This window comes from Octodon degus, unplaced genomic scaffold (genome assembly GCF_000260255.1).
Source record: "Octodon degus isolate 3935 unplaced genomic scaffold, OctDeg1.0 scaffold00040, whole genome shotgun sequence".
In the NCBI taxonomy this organism is placed as follows: domain Eukaryota; kingdom Metazoa; phylum Chordata; class Mammalia; order Rodentia; family Octodontidae; genus Octodon; species Octodon degus.
Genome location: NW_004524616.1, coordinates 14870901 through 14894766, shown reverse-complemented (window position 1 = coordinate 14894766; position 23866 = coordinate 14870901).

Genomic DNA, 23866 nt, shown 5'->3' with positions numbered 1-23866 from the left:
TAGGTCTCCATCTGTCCTTAGAAGACTCATTAGAATTGGTCTCTAATTCAGCCATAGGAACTGTACTCTCCTCTGTCAGTGATTGCTTGGGAGTTTGCATGTGACTCAGTTCTGGCCAGAGAGACATAAGAGAATACAATCTGTGGAGTTTCCTGCCTTAGTTTGTAGTACATAACCTTGGAAAGGAAAGGCCTTTTGTAAATCCAGTTGGGTTTATTCCAGTAACACAAGGCTGATTTAACATTTGAAAATCAATGTGATTCACTACATCAAAAGATTAGTAAAATTCATTTGATAATCTTAGCAGATGCATGAAATGATTTTATTAAATGAAACATTTATTCATGATAAAATTGCTACAATACTAGAAACAGATAAGAATGGTTTATTGTGTAAAAGATATCTGACTCTCACTGCCAACAGGGTGAATGGTAAAACACTAAGAGCTTTATCTCTGAGAAATGAGGACGAGATATGGATGTCTACTGTCATTCCTTCTAACCACAGTAGTCCTATTGCAATGAGGCAAGCAAGATAAAAGGAAGAAAGAGATTGGAAGAAAAAGATCAAGAAACTTCCATTTTCCCCAAACAACATGATAGGTATGTAAAAAACAAGAAAAATCTACATGAAAATTATAATAATTAATGCATGAATTAAGAATACTCACAATATTCAAAATATGTATTATTCCTTGAGAGTAGCAACAAAGATAATTTAAATTTTAAAATTTTAAATTGAAAGAATATTTATAAGAATATGTGACAGCTTAGAAAAAGTCTAATGAAGACAAAAATTATAGAATATTACTGAAAAAACCCTAAGTAAAAAGTTAGAAGTATATGTTTATATATCATAAATTACCATTGGAAAGACATATTCCCATGTTGAGCTAGAGATGCAATAAAATTCCAAGTGAAATTTCTGCAGATATGCATGTGGGCATTAACTTAAATTATATGTAAAAATAAAAATGATTAATAATACCTAAGAACTTGTGAAGAAAAATAAATTAGAAAACTTCCACTATGGTATAAGGCTGTTTTAACTAATGTTAAAAACAGTGGCATAATGTTACAAAAATAGACAATCGGATGTAATAGAGAGTCTGCCATAAGATAACCAAATAGAAATCTCCTGACCCCCTTTCCTCCAATAGGAAAATCAATTCCCTCTGTCTGAAACCAGTTTATAGGGTCCTGTCATGGAACCATGAACAGCAAAGCCAGTAGGAAAACTGGTGTTACTGCACTGTGCCTCCTGGTCAGAAGAATTGCTTGGTCACACACACACACACACACACACACACACACACACACACACACCCCTCCCAGATTTTCATGTAAAGAAGAGAAAACTTAAACATAATTTTCATGTACAAAAGAAAATCAAAAAATAAATGCAATATTCAGAATTTTCAGGGGATAGCTTGGGCATTCTGATTGGCTTTGCCTGAATCTAAGCACTGACCTGAAAAGATGTCATGTTAGTGGCAAGTGAGAATAAGTACAGTGGTTTGAATTACTGCTATAGCCTCTTCCCCATTTTGGTGAAGAATCAATGTGAGAACACCCTCAACTCTGGACTCTTCCCTAAGAGGGAAAGTGTTGGAGCACATAGCCAATGTTCTGGCTTTCAGAGAAATATGCAACAGAACCATTTCTATCTTGCTCTGCAACAGTAGTGATACTCAAGATGCCTGGGGACCACTTAATAGAAGGCTGAGCAACTAGTGGGTGTGCCAAAGGACCCTTGGTACAGCAGAGAGAGAGAGAGAGAGAGAGGGGGGGGGAGAAAAAGAGAGAGGCTAGGACAGTTTGCCTTTCCCTCTGAGGAAAAGGAAAGAATAAGGAAACATATCTCTAGTATTTTGACTTTTCAGAGCGAGCCCTGAAAAAGTAGAAAGCTATGGATTTATAACAAATGGGCTCCTGAAATCCTCCAGGCCTACACAATGACAAGACACCATTCAGTGATAAATTTAAGGCATCATCCAGTGATGAAATAAGCAGCATGCTTAAAATGTCTGGAAAGATGACAGGCACAAACAAACCCAGATAAAAGGACTGGAATAAACACCCAAGTTTTCAGTTTGCCGGTATTGTTGTTTACCAATGAGCATAAAGAACTTTCATGGAAATATGAGTTTAACTGACACACAAATTGTCTGCAATTGAATATAAAACAATTGATATGTATGAGCTCTCAGAGAATCTAAAATAGGTGATTATAAAGAAACTCAACAAAATTAAAGAAAACAAAAAAACAATTCACTACTTTTCCAGAGAAACTTAGAGAAATTCAAGTAACTTTTTAAAAAAATCAAACAAATCTTGATGCTTAAAAGTACAATAGACAAAATGAAAAATTCAATAGAAACCATCAATATCAGAACATTTCATACAAGAGAAAGAATAAATGAGCTCAAGACTTTTGTGAAAAAAGTTAAAGGATAAAAAATGTAAAGCAATGAAGAAAACTGACAAGAACTCTAGAATAAAATTAAAAGAACAAATACTCAAGTTGAGAGTGGTCAAGAGCAATATGAGAGTGTCAAAGGGGTAGAACGAATTATAGGAGTCTGTCTGAACTAGAGGAGTTTATTAATTATAAACTCAGGGAAAAGTGATTGAAATTCTAGTAAGTCAATTCCAATCTACCACTTCCAATGCAACCCACAGCAAGAATACAAAGACAAAGACATATGTGCAGCTGTGGGGAGCCAAGGGTCCCCTAAGTCCACTCAGAATAATGGCTAACCTGAACAAAGGCCATGACCCAAGGCCAAACTGGATTTTATTAATTCGTGAAGAGGGAAGTGTCTTGGGATCCAGTGACTGTGAGAATGGTGGAAAGTGCTAGTGAGCTGGGCTGGATAGAGACACAATAGCACCTCTGTAATATGCAGACAGAAGTATGCAGAAAGCATACTCAATTCTGGTAACAGGTGGCTTCTTAATTTGAAGGAACCAGCATAACATAACTTGAAGAAGTATCTTGTGTTTTGGGTCAGCTGTGTTAACTCTGATGTTGAACTTTTCTTGCCCTGCAACGAAGCTCAAACCCAGCAGACAGCAAGAGTGCACTGTTGCGGAGCGCCTAGCTCACTGAATAGTAGGGAGCTATAGTCAGGTATCACTGACCTGTTGCATTACTTCAAAAGTTACACATTGTATCCACAGCCAGACCCATTTGCAATGCTTAAAGCCAATTGGGGGGTTCGAGTTTCTCCTTAGGCAGCTCTGTGTGCATCAGTACATGGGAATAGGGCAAAGGTGAACCACAATGGAGCCAAGTTATCTTTTATTGGAGGAGCCATCCCAGTGGTGCTCTGTAAGAGTATTTTAAAGACATAGTAACAGAAAATTCCTAAAAATAAAAAGAATACAAACAGCAAAAGAAAAAAAGAAAACACCTAGGTTGTTACACCTATCCCGAGAACATACTTCCTAGCAGATACATTAGGACTAAGAAAGAATGAGATAAGATATTTACAGTGCCAGAGGATGATTTCTGCCAACCAAGAACATTGCACCTAACAAAATTATCCTTTATAAGTGAAGGGAAAATAGAACTTGGGATGTGATTCAGTGGCAAAGCCTAGCATGCATGAGGCCTTTTGTTCAATCCCTAGTGATACTCAAAAAAATGAGAAAAAGACATTCCAAGACAAACGAGAGTAAAAGAACTTTATCATCACTAGACCTGTCCTACAAGAAATATCAAAGGGAATTCTCCAAAGTGAAAGAAACAGATGATAAAGGACAAGAAAGAAATATTTAAAAGTATAAAATTTACTGGTAAGAATAACTGTACAGACAGACTTAGAACCCTCTAATATTGAAAATATGGTGTATATACACTTACACTTTGGTCTAGAGACTAAAATTCAAAACAATTAAAATAATAGCTACTTTATATATTAAGAGATAGCCAATGTAAAAAAGTATAAATAGAACATCAAAAATTTAATATGTGTGAAGGAATGGAATATAAATTGTTCAGTATTTTTATTGACATTTGTCTTCTTTTTGTTTCTTTTCCTAACTGTATGATTAATATCAAGTTATTATCATTTCATAATGCTTGTTACATGCAAACAGATGGTTTTTCTAACTCTCATGGTAACCCAAAAGCAAGCACCTATAAAAGACACACCAAAAATAATCAAGAAATCAAAAAGCATTACTAATATCTTAAACTTGAAATAAGACTTTGAGAAACACTAATAAAATACCAAAAAATCCTAGAAAATAAATAACAAAATGATGCAACTAACACTTAACGTATCCATAATTATCTTAGATACAAATGTATTTAATTCTTCAACCAAAAGACATAGAGTGGCTGCATAAATAAAAACAAAAATAGTAAGACACAACTATATTCTGCTTGCAAGAACCTAACTTCACTTTTAAGGTCATATATAGATTAAAAATGAGAGAAAAATATATTGAATGCAAATGGAATACAAAATAAAGCAAGAATAGCTACAACTGTAACAAGCACAAGGGTCTGAGTTCAATTCCTGGTTTCACCAAAAAAAAGTAAAGCCTTATTAATATACTGAGCTGTAAAAGGTGCAAGTCAACAACTTCTGACATGGCCAGTCCTATGGATAACCTGCTACTATTATGGACTACTGGACTATATTGGACTATTTTGTGGAATTCACACACCTACAATATTTGAATGGCAATGGAATACTCATCTCTGACAAAACTAAGCAAAAAAGGTAGATATAAAAGGACCATTTTGTAGTGGAAAAAATATATATAGTATAGATATACCACTACTTTCTCTTAGTTCAATGAAAAGAAAGATTTGTACTAATAGTGTTTAGACAAGATATCATGTCTGAATCTTGTACTATGAATAACTACTATAAAGACAACAATATGTAATGTATTAATTATTATAACTGTCCTACTAACCTGTTTTGCAACTGTCTCAATGCTATTTCTTTCTCAATAAAATTAATATTGAAAAAGAAAACAAATAGTAAAGATCAAAATAGAAATAAATGAAATAGAAATTCAATAAACAATACAAAAATCAACAAAATGGAGATTTAGTTTTACAAAAATATATTAAAAAATACTGGCAAAACTTTAGTTCATTTAAGAAAAAAAGAAATAAAAAAGGAAACATTTAAATGTACACTACAGACATACAAAGTGTTCTTAGAGACTATCATAAACAACATTATGCTAACAAATTGAATGACATTAGTAATGGAGGACCTGCAACACCACCCCCTCATTGCAGGAGTCTTGCTGAGCTTCAGCCCACCTCCCCCACTATCACAGAAGCAAAGCTGAGCCTCAGACAGATTTGAGGTCCTTGGTGAGTGCTGCTATGCACCTCACAATCTAGGGAGACAGACAGAACCCCAGATAAATTTGGAACACTCAGGGACCTGTGCCCCACCACCCACCATCACAGGAACCTTGCTGAGATTCTGCTTTCCCCACCACCATTAAGAAGTCACACTGAGCCCTGGAGAGTTGATGAACTTTGCATTATCTAACACCTGGGTCCATGAGATGAACACTGAGCTCTGGACATCTTCAAGACCTTTTGTGAGCCATGACCTTCCCCTGATATGAGGGACGGTCAAATTCAAGGGCTAAAAAATGTCAAAATGGAGAAGCATAAGGTAATCTCAAATCACAATGCCATCATGTCCAGCAGGCAAAGACAGAAAAATGTGAAAGTCACACACCTGAAATTTCTGAAATAATTGAAACAGAAGTTAAGAAACAACTTCATCAGGCTATAGAAGAAATCAGATCACAAATAATCTGTCAGGTAAAAAAAGAAATAGCAACAGTCATGAAAGAATTGCTCAGCACATTGAAAGAAGACACAGATTTTTTAAAAAATAGAGGAGCACAGAAAAATGATGGAAACATTGAATGAACAATTCAAGAAAGAACTATAGTGCAAGAAAAAGACTCAAACAGATATCCAGGAAAATAAGAATTCCATTGAAAGCCAACAAAACTATTTAAACAAATGTGAAGATTTCAGACCATGAAGACAGCATTACAGCAAGTGATCACAAAAGGAAAGGTAATAAATAGCCAGGAAATAAAACATAAAAGCTTCAAAGTGATGCAAAGAAAACCAATATAAGACTGATAGATGTTAGCAAAACAGTAAGGGTCAACACAAATCACAGAAAAAGACTATAGGTAAAAGTAGTAGCAGAAAAATTCCCAAGAATGTGAAAAGAATCTCATACACAGATGACTGCAGTACATACAACTCCAATTAGCCTTAACCAAAATAAATCTATACCCAGTAATAAAATAATGAAGATCCCAAAAATTCATCACAAAAACATAATATTAAAAGCTATTAGAGAAAATAAAAGATAAGCTATAATAGAAAACCCATCAGAATCATGGCAGATTTCTCCATACAACCCATCAAATCAAGAAGAACTTGGAGTGAAGTATTTCAGGTTCTGAAAGAAAATAACTTCCAACCAGATAGATGTGCCCTGCAAAATTATCTTGCAAAATTAATGGAGAATAAGACACTTCCCATGACAAAGAACAATTAAAGAAATTCATGACCACAAATCAACCCTAAAAAGAGTACTGAAACATGAAACAGAAAGAGACAAAAATGACTACAACTACAAGAACACGATAGAAAGTAATGACCAAGCAGAGCAAGCAATTAAGCAAAGGGCAAAACTAGGGAACTAACATCAGGAAAGCTATATGAGGAAGTTAAACCAATGAATATCAGTTATAATCATCAATTTAAATGGTCTCAATTCACCAAACAAAAGAAGCAGACTTGTAGAATATATCAAGAAACGAAATTCAACAATATGTTATATACAAAAAACATATTTAGGGCTGGGAATATAGCTCAGCAGCATAAGTGGCTATCTGCTAAGTGCAAGGTCCTAAGTTTGATCCCAAATTCTGGTAAAAAAAAAAAAGAAAAAAGAAAAGAAACACATTTAACTCAAATTGAAATTCATAGACTAAAAGTCAAAAGATGAAAAACAATACTCATGTGACAGGGACCCAGAAGAAAGGAGGAGTAGTTATTCTGTTTGCAGAAAATGTGAACTTCAAATCAAGAATGACCAAGAGATTTTAAAGAGGTCACTACATACTTGATGGGAGAAAATTGCAAGAGGAAGAGATAACAATCATAAACATGTATGCATCCAATGTAAGAGCACACAAGTGTATAAGACATACTTTAACACACATGAAAAATCATATGAGCAATAACGCAGTTGTAATGAGGGACTCTAATACCCTTTTGTAACAAATAGATAGTTCAACTAAGCAAAAAATTAGGAAAGAAATAATAGAACTAAATCAAATTTGTGAAGAAATGCACTTAGTAGACCATTACAGAGTGTTCCACCCAACAATACAGAATACAAATTCCTCTCAGCTACACATGAGATACTCTCCAAAATAGACAACATACTAGCATACGGAGTATGCTTAAATAAATGCAAAGGAATTTAAATCATCCCATGCATGTAATCTGACCACAATGCAATGAAACTGTAATTTATTGACAAAAGAAATTACAAAAAGTCCATAAATACATGAAATCTAAAAAACATCCTCCTGAATAATCAATGGGTCACAGATCAAATTAATGAAGAAATTAGATGATATTTATAATCAAACAAAAACTATAGATACAAATTACTGAAACCTGTGGGAAACAATGAAAGCAGTCCAAAGAGAGAAATGTAATACACCACATCAACAGAGCCTAACACAAGAATTATATGATAATCTCAATAGATGAAGAAAAGGCTTTTGAGAAAGTTAAACACTCATTCATAATAAAAATACTACAGAAAATCAGAATAGACAGTTCTTACCCATATCTGATAAAAGCCATCTATCATGGACAAAAGCTGAAAGTCTTCACTTTAAAATAAAGAGCAAGAGAAGGATGTCCCTGGTCACCCCTTCTGTTGAATATAGTTCTGAAACATTATTGAGAACAATTAGATAAGTGAGAGAAATAAAAGGAATAAGGTTTGGAAAGAAAGCCATGAAATTATCATCATTTGCAGATGACATGATACCGTATATAGAAGAGCAGAAAAAAATTCATTAAGAGAATGGTAGCTTTAATAACAAAATTCAGTAGAAAGAAGTGCAATTATCATTATTTACAGGCTACATGCTACTCTACATAGAAGACCCAAAAACTCCACCAAAAGACTTGTAGAGGGAGTTAATACAAAAAAACATAAAAAGAATGTTTGCAGAAGTCATAGCAGAAAATTTCCCAAGCATGGGAAGTGTCTCAGTTACTTTTCACTCATTACTGAAACAAATACTTAACATCCAAAATTACAAAAGGAAAGGTTTATTTATCTCACAGTTTGTGGAGGTTTTCTCTATACTTGGCTGGATCCCAGTCAGAGTGGCACATGGCAGAGAGCAACAGTTCATGGCCAGCAGAAAATAGCTAAGAGTAAAGGGAAGGGTAGCAGCTTCAGCCTCTAGCAATCCTCTCTCCCCTCTTTATATTATAAACACGCCACCCTGGGGCTTGGGTTGTGGAACTCACACCATATCCATGCTCTTCTCTTGCACAGGATGAGGATGTTTGCAAACTAAGAATCCAGACTCTCTGCTGAGTCACTTAAACTTCTAAACTTCTCAAGTTGACACAATTTATCAACCACTACAGGAAGAAAAACTGATATGCAGATAAGTGAAGCATATAGAACTCCAGCTCACCATAATCAAAATAAATCTTAGACACACAATCAATAACCCAGAAACTGAGAAAAAGAACAGAGTATTAAAAGCTGTTAGAAAAAACAGACCACTTATGATGAAAAGCCCATCAGAATCACAGCTGATTTCTCAACACAGAAAAATCAAATCAAGAAGCACACAGAATGAGATATTCGAGGGCCTGGAAGAAAACAACTTTGAACCCAGACTAATGTAGCCTGCAAAACTATCTATCAAATTTAATGGAGAAATTAGATACTTCCATGACAAAGAACAACTGAAGAAATTCAAGACAACCAAATAAACCCTACAAAGAGTACAGACAGATATTTCAGAAAGAGATAAAGACAACCCAACTTCAAAACCAACAGAAGATAACCACTAAGAATGTAAGTAATTTAGCAAAAGGGAAGGCTAGGGCTCCTAACATAGGAAAACAACATGACAATGATAAGCCACTACTTATCAGTTATAACTATCAACATAAACAGCCTCTATTCACCAATCAAAAGAAGTAGACTGGCAGAGTGGCTCAAGAAACAAAGTCCACAGTGTAATTGCTTAGTTCCCAGATATTGGCATATAGAGTTAGGGTGAGAATTCTACCCATTAACTTATATTTTCAAAATCCTGATGGAGATTCTTAGGACCATTGCCTTAACTATCTTGTTTATATAAATGTATGGTTTTGCCCCTGCCATATATCCTAAGTTTTCTCCTTAGTTCAATGAGAATAAAGGTTTGTAATATTGTTTAGACAAGCTATCATGTCTGCATTTTGTCCTCTGAATAACTACGATGAAGACAACATGCACAATGTATTACTTATTGTAACTGTCCTACTAACTTGTTTTGAAACTTTTTCATTGCTATTTTTTCTCATTAAAATGAATAAAAAATTTTAAAAAAGAAACAAAATCTAACAATATGCTGCATACAAGATACACATTTAACTCAAAAAGAAATTAATAGACTGAACATTGAAGTATAGACTACAATACTCCATGTGACAGGAATTGGGAAAAAACAAGGGTAGCTATTTTCATTGCTGACAATGTCAACTCCAAACCAAGTGTGATTAAAAGAGATAAAGAAGATCACTACATGTTAGAGGAAAACTGCAAGAAGAAAAGATAACAATTATAAATATATATGCCCCAAATGTGAGAGAACCCAACTATATAAGCAAATTTGAACAGCCATGAAAAAATCTAATGAACAGTAGCATAGTTGTACTTAAGGGATTTAATACCACGTTGATACAAAGAGATAGATAAACCATACAAAACATAACCAAAGAAATAACAGAACTAAACCAAACATGTAAAGAAATGGACTTAGTAGACCTTTACAGGGTGTTCCACACAACAACATCAGAATATACATTTTCTAAGCTGCACTTGGGATGATCTCCAAAATAGATCATGTGCTAGTACATAGAACATGCCTAAATAAATGCAAGGAAATAGAAATTACTCCATGCATATTATCTGACCATAGTGCAATTAAACTGGAAATTATTGACAAGACAACCAGTAAAAGCTCTATAAACACTCAGAAATTAAATAATGCCCTCCTTTACGATCAATGAGTACAGATGAAATTAAAGAAGAAATTAAAAATATTTACAATTAAATGAACACATAGATACAGCATAACAGAGTCTGTGAGATGCATTGAAAGATGTCTTAAGTGGGAAATATGTAGCAATAAATTCTCACACCAAGAAAAATAGATGAGCTGAAATAAACAATCTAATGCTGCATCTCAAGCTCCTGTAAAAAGAAGAGCAAATCAAGCCCAGAGCCCAAAGAAGGCAGGAAATTATAAAGATCAGAGCAGAAATAAATGCAGTGGAGATGAAGAAAACAATACAAAGAATCAATGAGTCAAAGAGTTATTTCTTTGAAAGAATAAATGAAATTGATAAACACCTAGCCACCTCTTTAAAGCTAGGAAAGAAAAAATTTAAATTCATGCAATGAGCAATGAGAAGTGTGAAATCACGACAGACCCTATAGAAATTCAGAAGATTATCAATTTTTATGTCCAAAATATTTACTCTAACAGGATGGAAAACACAGAAGAAATGGACAGATTCCTAGATACATATGAACTACTAAGCCTGAATCAAGAAGATATAAAAATTTTTAATAACCCAATAACAGTAAATGAAATTGCAAATGTAATAAAAAACCTAAAACCAAAGAACAGCTGAAGTCCTTATGGATTCACAGATGAATACTACAAGAAATTTAGGGAGAAACTAATGCCAGTTCTTCTCAGCCTCTTCAATGATATTGAGAGGAAAACAATTCTCCCAAACTCATTGAGAGAGGCAAGTATTACTCTGATACACAAACCGAGAACAACCCAACCAAAAAAGAGAACTACAGGCCCATCTCCCTAATGAACATAGATGCAAAAATCCTGACTAAAATACAATCAGACAGAATTCATCAAATCATGAAGAAGATTATAGATCACAACAAGTGGAGTTCATCCCATGTATGCAAGGATATTTAATACATACAAAACTATAAATGTAATACACCACATCAACAGAGCCAAAGACAAAAAATCACACGATCATCTCAATAGATGCATAAAAAAAACATTTCACATGGCCTCACAGTCATCCATGTTAAAAACCCCAGAGAAAATTGGAATAGTTGGTCTTTCCTTCAGCTTGATAAAAGCTACCCATAACAAACCAACACCCAACATCATAGTAAATGAACAAAAATTTAAAGAGTTCACTTTAAAATCAGGAACAAGATAAGGCTGTCCACTGTCACCACTCTTGATCATATATTTCTGGAAAAATTAGCCAGAACAATTAGATAAGATTAAGAAATAAAAGGAATAATGATTGGAAAGAAAGAAGTGAAATTATCATTATTTGCAGATGATATACTACTGTACATAGAAGATGCCAAAATGAACTACTGAGAGACTGGTAGATTTAATAACCAAATTTAGTAGCTTAGCAAGATATGAAGTCAACACTCAAAAATAAATAGCATTTTTATACTCAAACAAAAACACACTGAGAGAGAAATTAGAGAAACCATACCTTTCACAGTAATATCCCCCAAAATGAAATACTTAGGAATCAATCTCACAAAGGAAATGAAAGTTTTATACATTGAAATCTATAGTACTCTGGAAAAAAGGAGATCAAAGAGGATTTCAGAAAATGGAAAGATACTCTTTGCTCTTGGTTAGGAAGAAACAACATTGTAAAAATGGCTATCTTCCAAAATTGCTATACAAATTCAATGCAATCCCAATTAAAATACCAATAGTATACCTCACAGATCTAGAGAAAACATTCTTAAAATTTATCTGGAAATGAAGAAACCTAAAAAAGCAAAAGCAATTCTGGGCAACAAAGGCCAGGCAGGAAGCATTATAATCCCTGACTTGAAATTATACTACACTGGGCCAGCCAGATAGCTTAGAGGACTAAAGCACCTCTTAGTCAGGTGCAGGGACCAGGATTTGATCCCCAGCATGCTGTGCCATCCCTGTTCCTAGGGCACACTGAGACTGTGAGTGAGACTGGGCATGGTAGTGTGTGCCTGTAATTCCATCACTGGGGAGGCTGAAAACAAGAGCATCACTATGAGTCTGAGCTGCATAATGAGACCCTGTAGACCCTGTGCTAAAATACATTTTTTTTAAAAAAAGGAAATTATACTACAAAGCTACTATGTTAAAACCAACATGGTACTGGCAAAAACAAAACAAAAGAAACAAACAAAAAACAGACCTGAGGATCAATGGAACAGATTAGAAGATACAGACAAAGCTACAAACACATTCAGACACCTTATATTTGACAAAGGGGACAAACTTGTTCACTGGAAGAAAGATAGCCTCTTTAAGAAATGGTGCTGGAAAACTGGCTTTTACATTCCAAAGGCTAAAATTAGAGCCATATCTATAATCATGCATTAGGACCGGTGAGATAGTTCAGCGGACTAAGCCCCTGATTAGGTAAGCGCAGGGCCTGGGGTTCCATGCCTGGCACCACATGCCATGCTGGCCTCACCTCCAGGTACAATGAGCCAGTAAACATGTCTGGGAGTGGTGGCATATGCCTGTAATTCCAGCACTGAGGATGTTGAAAGAAGAAGTATCACTATGCATCTGAGCTGCACAATGAGACCCTGTACCAAATACATTAAAAATAATAATAATGAAATAGGAATAATCATGCACTAAACTTCCACCAAATGCATCAAATATTTCAATGTTAAAACAGAAATACTAAGTCTAATGTAGGAGAAAGTACTTAGAAAACTTGAAGATGGTTAGCAAAGTGTTCATGAACATAATTCAAATGCCATGGAAAACTCTTCAAAGAATAAACAGATAGAACCTCAACTTTTTGAAAAGTTTCTGTATGTCAAAAGAGATAACCAACAGAGTAAAAAGAAAGACCATGAATTGGAAAAAATTTTAGCTGACTGTCCCTCAGACAATAGACTTTTATTTAGAATATATAAAGAATTAAAAAATATCAGGCCCCCAAAATTCAAAGTCCCAACCCCCAAAATGAGATCTCCAATGAATGCACAATTCTCAGATGAAGAAATAAAAATGGCAAATAAATATATGAAAACATGTTCATCATTGGATATTAAAGAAATGCAAATTAAAACAATGCTGAGATTTTGTCTTACCCAAGAAAGAATGTCTATCATTAAGAAATCAACCAATAATAAGTGCTGGAGAGCCTGTGAGGAAAAATGAACACTTTTCTACTGTTGATGGGAGTATACTGGTACAACCACTGTGGAAATCAGTGTGGCTATTTCTCAGAAAGCTAGGATTAGAAGTCTCATTCAACCCAGATAATCCCCTCCTATGTATTTTTGCAGAAGAACTGAAAACATCATACCACAATGATACAAGTGCATTCATATTTATAGCAGCACAATTTGTCACAGCAAAATCTTGGAAACAACCCCAATGCCCATCAACTGAGGGATGGAAATAAAACATGTGGTGTTTTTATATAATGGAGTATTACTCAGCTATAAAAATGATAGTTGTATATGTAAATGGATGCAACTAGAGACCATATGGTAAGTGAAATAAATCCTTGCCACATGTGAAAACATCATATTGGCTCCCTAATGTAAAAACCTGAAAGGGTAAATAGGATCTCAATGGTACAATAGATACTGTGAAAGAGAAAGAAACTACTCCAATAGAAGGAACAACTCAGATGAAGGGAAGACTAAAAGAAAGAAAGAAGGGGAAAACAAATATATTTGTACATACACAGGATAGCTTTTATAATTATATTGTTAATTTCTGCTGGCCTTTGAAATAGAACAGTTCATTCTTAATTTTTTTCTCTCTCCTTTTTAATGTTTTTCATTTTTTGACCATTTTAATGCTTATATGTGGTAATCTGAAAAACTAATTTACATACAAAAATATACAGTATAACAGCTATTGTTGAATTCCTATAATTTTATTCAGTGAAATTCTGTATCATCTCTAATTGCTTTCACATTGTTTGTATTCTCTTTAAAAATAATAAAAATAAGTGGACAACTTCCTGAATACACATACTTTAACAGGATTGAATTATCAGAAAATAGAAAATCTGAACAGACTAATAATAGCATGTAATGAGACTGAATCAGTAATAAAAATTTTGAACAAAGAAAATCTTGGGACCAGAAGTCTTCACTGTTGATTTCCACCAAACAACTGAAAACTAACAACAATACATCTGTGATAATTTCAAGACAATGAAGAGAAGGAAAATTTTCCAAATTTGTTTTACAAGTCCAATGTCACACTAGTGCCAACACCAGACAGTGACAGGAGAACATTGAAAAAACTATAGGCCAACAATTTAGATGAACATAAATGTAAAATTTTTAAGCAAAATACTAACTGAACTATCAGTACGTTTAAATATTATACACCATGTCCAAGCAGGATTTATTTCACAGATGGAAGGATGGTTCATTGAATGTGAAATCAATAAATGTGCCATGTTACATCAACAGATTGGAAGGCAAAACATGACCATCTCATTAGACAAGATAAAACCCAACATGCCTCATAATAAAAACTGATATATTACACAAAGTTAGGCATTATATGTAGAAACCCCTAAATTTTCCACCAAAAATCAAAACCTATTTGAACTAATAAATAAATTCAATAAGTCTACAGGTTATAAAATCAGCAGAAAAAAGTCAGTAGCATTTCTATACACAAAGAATGAATTATCTTTTTTTTTTTTTAAAGAGGAAATCCTGCTCTTAAGATTTATAAAGCTAAGATGAAAAACCTAGGCATAAAAGTAACCAGAAACTAGAAAAGACCTAGAATAGCAAAGGCAATCCTGGGCAACAAAGATAAGGCAGGAGGCATTAGAATACCTGAATTGAATTATACTGCAAAGCAACTGTGATAAAATCAGCATGGTATTAGCAACAAAATAGACCTGAAGATCAATGGAATACATTAGAAGATGCAGAAGCCTCTACAAACACACTCAGCCACCATATCTTTGACAAAGGAACCAAACATGTTTCTTGGAAGAAAGACAGTCTCTTTAACAAATGGTGCTGGAAAAACTGGTTCTCTATATGCCAAAAACTAAAATTTGACCCAGGTCTATCACCATGCACTAAGATAAAGTCAAAATGGATTAAAGATCTAAATATTAAAACAGAAACACTAAATCTCCTGGAAGAGGAAGTAGGAGGAACTCTTGAATACAGGGGTGTAGGCAAAGCGTTCATGAACAAAAATCAAATCACAGGGGTAATACTTGAAAGAATTAACAAGTGGGACCTCCTCTTATGGAGAACTTTTTGCATGTCAAAAGAAATTACCAACAAAGTGAAAAGACAATCCACAAATTGGGAAAATATCTTAACTAATAAGCATTCAGACAAAGGTTTGCTCTCTAGAATTTATAAAGAACTAAAAACTATTAGGACCCAAAAATTTAAAGACACAAAGCAGAATTGGACATCCAAGGTGAACATATACTTCTGAGGATGAAATTAAAGAAGTGAATAAATATATGAAAAAATGCTCCACATCACTAGCCATCAGTGAAGTGCAAATTAAAACAACACTGTGATAGCATGTCACTCCAGAAAGAATGACTACCATAAAGAAATCAACCAACAAAAATGTTGCAGAGGCTGTGGGGAAAAACGATCCCTTCTCCACTGCTGGTGGGAGTGTAGAATGGTGCAACCATTATGGAAATCAGTATGGAGACTCCTTAAAAAACTAGGACTGGAAATCCCATTCAAATCACTAGCCCCCACTGAGATTTTTCCCAGAGGAACTAAAAACATCATATCATAGTGATACATGTGCACCTATGTTTACTGAAGAACAATTTGTGATAGCCAAAACTTTGAAACAACTAAGATCCCCACCACCTGAGAAATGGATGAAAAAGATGTGGTATTTTTATACAATGTATTATTACTCAACTATAAAGAATGACAAACTCAAAGCCTTTATATTTAAGTGGATGCCACTTGAAGATATACTCTTAAGTGGTATAAACCATACACACATGTGTAAATATCATATTGTCTCCCTAGTATAAGAACTCAGAAGAGGAAATAAAAATAAGAAGGTATAACGCAATTAAAAGAAAGTGGGAACTTAAGGATTAGAAAATGAAGGAAGGGCAAGCAGAAAAGCTAAGAAACATGATAGGGACAAAGCCATACATTTATATGCACAAGATGGTAAAGGCAGTAATCCTGAGAATCTTCAGCATTTTTTGAAACCAGCAGTTAATTGGTTGGATCTTCATCCTGACTAACTATATATGCTGATACCTATGAAGTAAGCAACTGCACTCATGACAGCAATGTGTAGTGGTAGGGTCATGCTTGGAATGCCTGTCATTCTGTTCTTCTAAATACATACTATTTGTTATGTCATACCAATTACTGCCAGACTGTCTCTCAAGGATTTTTTTTTAAAGTTAATAAATGAAAACAAGAGACAACAACAACAAAAAAAGTCCTTGGACTGTCCTGCTACAAGGCTGTATAGGGTTAGATTTCTAAATTTCTTTGTGAAAATATGTGATTGTTTATTCCTAATTTTTAATTTGTTAAACTTTTAAAATTTTTATTCTTCATATTCTTTAAGAACTTAAAGTTTAACATATCAATACTTGATGGAAAACACCTGTTCCATGTTATGTCTCAGATGTTTGATATTCAGATAGATAGTGAGGTTAAGCTCAACTGCCTATGCTGTATGGTAAAAATATCATTAAGCTTCTCTGCTGGAGGGTTAACAACATATGTTTGCAGACCAAAAATTAGAGAAAAAGAAGGGCTGCAAGGACAGTCAACATTTTGGCCTTAGCCTTTCAAGGTCAGTGTGGACTCAGGACATAGAGAACCTATAGTGTAACATGATATAACTCAGTTGTGTCCCAAATTTTCTGATCAAGGAAATTATGAGGCCAGAGAGGAAACTGAATGATGGTGTAGAATGTGCCTAAGGAGAGTCACAAGGAGAGAAATCATTCTCTCAGGCTTTCACAGAAAGCAAATTGGTCAAGCAATGACCATGACTCATCCATATGGCTGACAGTGACAAAGGTTGTACAAACTGCGGTACAGGGTTTCAGGATAAATCCTGAGAGTACTTGACTGACTTTATCAAATACGAAAGTTGCATTTCTTATTGTATAAGTTGTGATTTATCTTGGTCTTAACCATCCAGCAGAAAAGTATTAAAATGATGTATAAATAGTAAAGCCATATTAATATGCTGAACTGTAAAAGGCTCAAGTCAACAACTTCTGACATTACCAGTCCTATGGATAACCCACTACTATTGTGGACTACTGGACTATATTGGAATATTTTGCTGAAATCACTCACCTATAATATTTAAATGGCAATGGAATGCCCATCTCTGACAAAACCAAACAAAAAAGGGGATACAAATGAAGGTCCATTTTGTATTGGTACATACAACATAGTTAGAATAGATACACAGCTAGTTTCTCTTAATTCAATGAGAAGAAAGATTTGCACTAATAGTGTTTGGACAGGATATCATGTTTGCATCATGTACTATGAATAACTACTATGAAGATAACAATATGTTATGTATTAATTATTGAAACTGTCTTACTAGTCGGTTTTGATACTACCTCATTGCTGTTTGTTTCTCAATAAAATTAATAAAAAAAATAACATCAGTGTTTCAAGAAGTAAAGGATGCTTTTTTAAGTATTAGAAAAAATGTGACTCAGACATACATGAAAAGGCCAAAAGAACTGAATTAATTCCCTTCCAGCCAGAGAGAGAGAGAGAGAGAGAGAGAGAGAGAGAGAGAGAGAGAGAGAGAGACAAAGAGATACAGAGACAGACAGAAAAACTGAGATAGACAGAGATAGAGGCAGAGATGCAGAGAGAGCGAGAGAGAATAAATGATCTGAAACTCATAACATTGTAATGGAAATGTGGGTTCAGTCTATCTTGGTTCACTTGTGGGGTAGTTTCCAACTTGAGTTCTAGAGCATATGAGAAGCTTCAGTTTATGTTTTGTGGCTTCTTTCTCTGTTTTTTTTACCACTAAAAAGACAGAGCAAATGGAGACTTGGAATCACAGTGTTTTTATTTTGTAATCTTCCAACTCATCATGTATGCTGTTATAGTTCCTCTCTTTGTTTTGGGTATTTTCCCTCCTCCTCTCTGTAATCTTATGAAATAAATATTTCTTTACAAGTTTTTTTTTTAGGCTGCTAAAAATTTGTTTTGATAAGAATAATTGAAGACATGGGAAACCCTTCATTACATTGCAGAGTGGCATAAATAGAGTATACATTCTATAAATATTTGTTGAATTGAGCTATGTTTAATCAACATCTGTTTAAGACAAATACAAGGAAAAAAGAATTCATTGGTGCCCAATCACTTTTTTCTTGTTTTTCTCGGAGTGAGAGAATGTCATGTTATAGCCTAAAGAAGAAATTATGTTCAAAAATAATATTATCTTGTCTCACCTTATAGAAAGTAAAATCTCTGAAATAAAGTTTTATCCAAGTAAATTAATAGTTCCAAAGTTGAAACAAGTGAGTAATTATAACATATATATTTGGTTTGCATAATTATTCTTTCCTTTTTATTCTATTTAAAGATGAAATTCAGTGATCAGGACAGATAACTCAGCGACATAAGCACATGCCTTGTAAGTACAAGGTTCTGAGTTCAATCCCCTTAACCACACACACATAAAAAAAGAAAAAGTAAAAGGAAATACATGTGTTGTGCTGTGTGCTTGGGGACCTGTGGTGCCTGGGAGCTAGCACACACAATTAGGAAGAGCCTGTTTTGCACAACTCTTTCCAAATTTGTACTAAGTGATGTTAGTAAGCTGAAATTGATCATGTTGGAGGTATTTGCACTGTGGGAATAACAAATGCTGTAAGATTTTTCCCTTTGAAGAGAGGTTGTATAACACTAGTACATGACTGGTTCATACTCAAGTAGACTATTTTCTGGGCTAGAAAGTAGATCAGTGAGGGCTAATCCTTTTGGCAGGGGGCTGAGTATACTATATCACTCTGACACTTTTCCATATGTGCATGCACATTGCCTTTCATCAAACCAAATAAGTAAATATGAAGATTGGTTCTGTGTTCCCTAGGCAAAGGTACTGAGATACACAGCCAGCTATGTCCTTTGACTGAGGGACACAGGAACCAATCTTTGTATTTACCCACTTGGTATGTGAAAGGCAATTTGTGTGCACATGTAGAAAATTGTCAAGCCAGAATTTTCACTGACATGATGCTCCATCTAGCCTGCTTGGTGTGTTTACCTGAGCATCATAGAGAGCCTAAAACACCCCATACCACTTTAGGATGTGTTTTAATCATTTATTTATTTATTAGGTATGGGGTTTCACTATGCATCTTGGGCTAGTAATGATCTTTCTGTCTCAGCCTCACCAGCACTGGGATTACAGATGTGTGTCACCATGCCTGGTTTCCATGTCCAATTTGGCATGCCTGGGGTTCCACAGCTGGCACAATATACAGTACTGGGATTAACACCTGGGTCTTTGTGCTTACCAGGCAGGTATTTATACTGCCTAACTATCTCCCCAGAAGTAGGATTTATTTTAAAAAGTTCTCTTGATTTTTCTGGTAGATGCAGCCCAGTTCAGTACAATGGTACATGAAAAGCCAGATTTGCATGTTTTGGAGTTGCTCAAAAGTCATTCATCAATTTACTCATGCATGGGTGATGGAGATGATCCTTTATGATAAAATATGTTTCTGTAACAGAAGAGTGGGGAAACCATAGTGATGATGTTAATGATGACTTTGATTTTGTTTGTGTGAGTCAAATTACCTGTGACAGTGAAATGGAGAAATAATTGACTGATGTAGACACAGAGAATGCAGATCTCCTTGATTCATATGACAAAGAAAACAGTAAGGTGTGCACGTAATTCACTAGCTAGAATTGTGCAAAATTGTCACACAACCAAATACAATAAGCCAATGTTAGAACTACATGCAAAAATATAATGAAGATATGGACAAGGCTGAAATGCTACAAGATGCTGTGCAAAACCTAAACGCTGAAACACAAGTAAAGTATTCTGTATGCGTCAACAACCAAATTAAAGAATGCATTTATTATGACACCTCCCTTGATGAACTGGTAGCATTCTTAGGTCTGATGTACTTAGCAGGGATTTCTTATGGTAATCACAGGAATGCAAAAGATTTATGGAAAAGCAATAGTCCAAAATACAGCATAAAAATTTATGCCCTCATATATGCAACGCCTTATTATGCTTTTAGTTTATAAATTTATCCTGGACCTCAGCCCTCAATATTATTCATATAGTAATAAATCAAATTATGTAAACAGACTTGTTGCTTCTATTTCTCAAACTAATCAAAATGTGACATTTGACAATTGGCTTACCAATTTCCAATTGGTGTTACATTTGCTAACAGAGCACAAGCTGACAAGAGCAGGAACTCTACACAGGAATAAAGCATAAATTCCAAATGAAATATTGCAATTTTAAAACAGAGAGTTATGTAGTACAATCTTTAGATTTCAGAAAGATTTACATTGACCTCATATATGGCAAAGAAAAACAAACTGTTGTTGCTGATGTCAACACAACACCATAATGGAAATTGATAGGGAAACCTGTGTAAACCATAAGCATGAAAAGGAAACTTTCTACAGCAAAACCAAAGGTAGAATAGAGGTTGATGAGTTTTGCAACAACTATGATATAACTCAAAACTAAAAGTATTGACTACTGATTGTGTTTTACTTGATCCTAAATATTTGTGATGTAGATTGATGATTTGCAAAGAAAATAACAAGTGAAAAATACCACAGATAAATTTTCTTAGAGGATTGAAGCTGGATAGGCATAAGAGATCACTTACAACAGGTGCAAAAGAAAACATTTCTGCCCAGGGAACTAGACCAAAAACTGTGAACCACACTGTTGAGTTTACAGATAAGCCTGCAGGTGCAGCATTCCAAAGACCTCCTGTGACCATAGGAAAACTGAAAATGTTTCAACTGTGCCATACAACAAAGGACAGGAAAGCAAAACATACATGTTCTAAGTATAAGTGATATCTTGTTCATGTTATCTGATCATAGCGCAATGAAACTGGAAATTTTATTTATTTATTTATTTAAGGTATTTGGTACAGGGTCTCACTACACAGCTCAAACTCATCATACTCCTCCTGTTTTCAGCCTTTCTAGCACTGGAATTATAGGCATGTGTTTCCCTGCCCGCTCTTGGTGGCTGGCTCAGCATGCCTGGGGGTCAGGGCCAGTGCTAAAAATTATTGAGAAAACAAATCACAAAATCTCTATAAACACATGGAAATTAACACCCTCCTGAATAATCAATGGCTCACAGATGAAATTAAATAAGAAATTAAAAAATATTTACAATCAAATGAAAATACAGATACAATCTACTGGAACCTATGGGATGCAATGAAAACTGTCTTAAGAGGGATATTTATAGTGATAAATTCTCATGTTGGAAAAACAGAATGAGCCCAAATAAACAATCTTATGTTGCACTTCAAATTCCTAGAAAAAAAAGAGCAAGTCAAGCCCAAAGTCCAAAGAAGGCAGGAAATTATAAAAATCAGTGCAGAAATAAATGCAGTGGAGGGGCTGAGGAGTTAGCTTGGTGGTCTAAGTGCTTGCCTGGCAAGTGCAAGGATCTGGATTTGATCCTTTTGCTGCCCCCTGGTGAGCTGGCCATCAAAACCAGACATGGTGGTGCATGCCTGTAATCTCAGCACTAGGGAGGCTGAGTCAGGAAGATTACTAGGAGTATGAATTGCATAGAAAGACCATAAATCAAATGAATGAATGAATAAATGAATGAATGAATAAATAAATAAATTTAAATAATGCAGTGGAGACAAAATCATACAAAGAAGTAATAAGTTTAAGAGTTGGGGGCCGGCCAAATAGCTCAGTGAATTAAAACATCAGCAAACAGGTGCAGGGGCAGGGGGTTCGATCCCCAGGCCTACATGCTGGCCCTGCCCCAGGAGTGCGCTGAGATGGCAATTGAGAGTGGGCATTTTGGAGCGCACCAGTAATCCCAGCTCTTGGGAGGCTGTAAACAGGTGGATCCCTACGAGTCTCATCTAGTAGTGAGACCCTGAACACCCTATGGATCTTTCTCTAAAATAAAAAGATGATAAAAAAAAGAGTTGGTTCCTTGAAAGAATAAATAAAATTGTTAAACCCCTAGCCAACCTCATGAAAAAAAAAGGAAAAAAAAGTTCAAATTTGTGCAATGAGGAATGAAAAGGGTGAAGTCACTACAGACCTTGTAATATTATCAATACCTATTTCCAAAATGTTTACTCTCACAAGATGGAAAACAGAAGAAAGGCACAGATTCCTACACATATGAATTGCCAAGCTGAATCAAGAAGATATAAATATTTTGAATAGCCCAGTTTCAGTCAACACAATTGCAAATGTAATAAAAAAAAAAAAAACCACTGCCAACAAAAAAAAGTCCAGGTCCTGATTGATTCACAGCTGAATTCTACAAGAAATTTAGATAAGATTTAATCCCAATACTCCTCAAACTCTTTAATGAAATTGAAATGGAAGCAATTCTCCCAAACTCATTCAGGGAGGCAAGTATTGCTTTGATACCAAAACCAGTGAAAGACCCAATGAAAAAAGAGAACTGCAAGCCAATATCCCTAATGAACATAGATGAAGAAATCCTCAATAAAATACTAGCAAACAGAATGCAGAAAATCATCAAGTAGATTACACATTATGACCAAGTTGGATTCATCCCAGAAATGCAGGGATGGTTTAATATATGCAAATCAAGAATTGGAATACAATCAAGTCAAAGACAAAAATTACATGATCAACTCAATAGATGAAGAAAAAGTTTTTGACAAAGACCAAGACTCATTCATGATAAAACCCCAGAAAATTGGAATAGATGGTCTTTACTTAAATTGGTTTCTTTCCCAATTATTTTAAAGAATAAAAACACATAACAGAAACAAAGACAAAAACAAAGTAATAAGCAACAGTACAAATGGTAGAGTTTTAAAACAAGAATAAAAACTTAACAATGGTTTCTATACTACATATTTTCATCATCAAATCTGTTGTTCAAAGAACCAACTATTGTATTCATTAATTCTTTATATTGTTTTCTTCTTCTTCTCCATTGCATTTGTTTCTGCTCTGATCTTTATAATTTCCTTCCTCTTTGGGGTTTGGGCTTGACTTGCTCTTCTTTTCTGAGGAGTCTGAGATGTAGCATAAAGTTGTTTATTTTAGCTTGTTCTGTTTTCCTGTTGTGAGAATTTATCACTATAAATTTCCCTCTTAAGCTTTCAATGCATCCCACAGATTTTATAAGTTGTACCTGTATTTTCATTTGATTGTAAATATTGTTTAGTTTTGTCCATGACCCATTGATTGTTCAGGAGGTTGTTAATTTCTATGTGTTAATGGAGTTTTTGTGATTTCTTTTCTAAATAATTTCCTCCTCCTCCTCCTCCTCCTCCTCCT